Below are 2365 nucleotides of genomic sequence, written 5' to 3' on the forward strand. Positions count from 1 at the left end.
CAGTCAGGTGCAGGAAAAGGGAGATGTTAGGAGGGGGAATTTGATGGAGGAGAATGGGGAGCTGAAGCTTTAAAGAGCCTCAATACAGGGAGGGATAATTTAGAAGAAAGGAAGCCAGTGAAGCCTTGGGGAAGAGAAGACAGTGGAAAGAAGGAAAAAAGGAAGAAGTCTGTTCCAGGGAGTTGGGCTGTTCTCCAGCGTTCTCCCCAGGCAGCAGGGGCGGCTCCTCCCTCCCATCTTCTGGCAACCCGGGGGCCTTATTTGCCATTCCACGTAGCTGACTTTCCAAACAAAGCACCTTGGATGAATCTGTTGGACTTCACGTAGGCAGAGATCTTCTTCAGACCCTCAAATTGGGAGAGGAAGTCCTTCAGGTTGGGGAAGGCATCCAGGCAGCTGGGCTCAAATATACAGTTCAGGTCAAGGACATCATAGGTTAGGAAATCCACAAAGGTGATCTTGTCTCCTGCAAACCATGGCCACTGCCCCAGAAACTCTGAGTAGCTTTAACATTTCAGGGAGTTCCTCCAAGTACTTTGGCTTCAGTTTCTCAAATTCTGGGTCCTAGCAGATCATGACCAGCTGTGTCCAGTGGTCCATGGTCTGGTTCTCCAAAACATCCACCCAAACCTTCTCCTCTTCTGTCTCCCACACAGGTTGGGCTCGCGAGCAATGTAGCGGCGGGATGGCTTTGCTCTGGGTGATCTTGTGAGCCCCATCAATCAAGGAGGGCAGATTGGGAAAGTCCAGGCCCAGCTTGAATTTTTCTTTCAGCCACTGGCTTCTGTCACAGTCAGGAGCGTCCCCCAACGTGTACTTCTTTTCCTCATAGCTCATGATAAAAGCAGCAATCAGAGCAATATTTGCACTGGTTTCCTGAGTTCCAATTTCTACGCAGTGACCCACTGAGGAACAAATGACACCCACGTATGCAGTGGGGTGCATAAGAGAAGAGGAACTCAGAAATTAGGAAAGCTAACAGTCTGCTCATGTTTTCCTCCAATGAGATAGTGAGGCTTTGTCTTTACTTTGAGAGGTAAACAAAGATATTTTACTGTCCTGGAAAGGCTGCTGGTAGACATACTCTTTGTTCTGCTGATCATGAAGCAAATGTCTTCTGATCTGGAAGAAGACACTATGTCTAGCTTCCGAGGAAGATTTTCAATGCCCTTTGTTCACTGGAGCCAGGCCATGAAATATTCATAAAGTATTGTCTCCCAAAATAGATAAAAGTTGAATTGGCTAAAAATACTGCAAAGCATCTTCAGATGGAAGATATTCTTTGAATGAAAATATTCAGTAATGCAAGACAGAAATGTATCTATTCAATTCATATAATGATGGTATCCTCAGCTGGGTTAGCTAGTAGAAGAAAAGGAGATGTAGCTGGAGCATGCAGAAGTAAGAACAGAAGGAGGGTTGATGCTTGCACTAAGGATTCTGTCTTGGTCTGATGTTTCTTTTATTTCATATAATTTCAGATATGACTACATTGAATATGTAGTCAATGTAGACTACATTGACTGCTGATAAACATAAGGTACAAATGTCTTAATGTCTAGTATGAATTGAAACGTCCTTCTGCAGTTTGAAATAAAATTAAGATTGAGAGACACTATTAAAATCTTTCACGTAGGGTTGTAACTTGGTATCTGGTAGTTGATCAGGAGGTGCTTTTTTTTTTTTTTTTTTTTTTTTTTGATGGAATCTTGCTCTGTCACCAGAGGCTGGAGTGCAGTGGTGCAGTCTCAGATCACTGCAACCTCCGCCTCCTGGGTTCAAGCTATTCTTCCTCCTCAGCATCCCGAGTAGCTGGGACCACAGGCGAGTGCCACCATGCCTGGCTAATTTTTGTATTTTTAGTAGAGACGGGGTTTCACCATGTTGGCCAGGATGGTCTCAATTTCTTGACCTTGTGATCCACCCACCTCCACCTCCCAAACTGCTGGGATTACAGGCGTGTGCCACCGTGCCCAGCCCAATCATGAGGTTCTTGAAGCAAAAATTATATATATATCTATATATAGATATAGATAGATAGATAGATAAAGATATAGATATATCAAGGCCTATTAGATAACATGACATTAAACGGAGACTTCATTGACAATAAAGTTGCTGCCTCTGAGTGATGAAAATGTGTTATTTTCAGTGAAATCCATGAGCACAATATCACTGCCAGGTTCTTTTGCCACACAACATGCTTCCTGAATATAAAGGACATTGTCATACAACAATGGAAAGGATAAGGGATCATGATGCTGGCAGAAGCGCTGTGGAAAGAGGAGGCATATTCTTATCTGGAATATGTTTCCATCTCTGTAGGAGGACAGTAATGTTTATACATGATAACAGAGGGTCAGTA

The 2365-nt window shown here is 43.6% G+C and overlaps 1 pseudogene; it reads right to left on the minus strand.

Annotated features, from left to right (window-relative positions):
• Positions 1-242: 242 nt before the first annotated feature.
• On the minus strand, positions 243-837 carry LOC108302343 (annotated as a pseudogene).
• Positions 838-2365: the final 1528 nt, after the last annotated feature.

Source organism: Cebus imitator, unplaced genomic scaffold (assembly GCF_001604975.1).
Source record: "Cebus imitator isolate Cc_AM_T3 unplaced genomic scaffold, Cebus_imitator-1.0 Scaffold40, whole genome shotgun sequence".
Lineage (NCBI taxonomy): Eukaryota > Metazoa > Chordata > Mammalia > Primates > Cebidae > Cebus > Cebus imitator.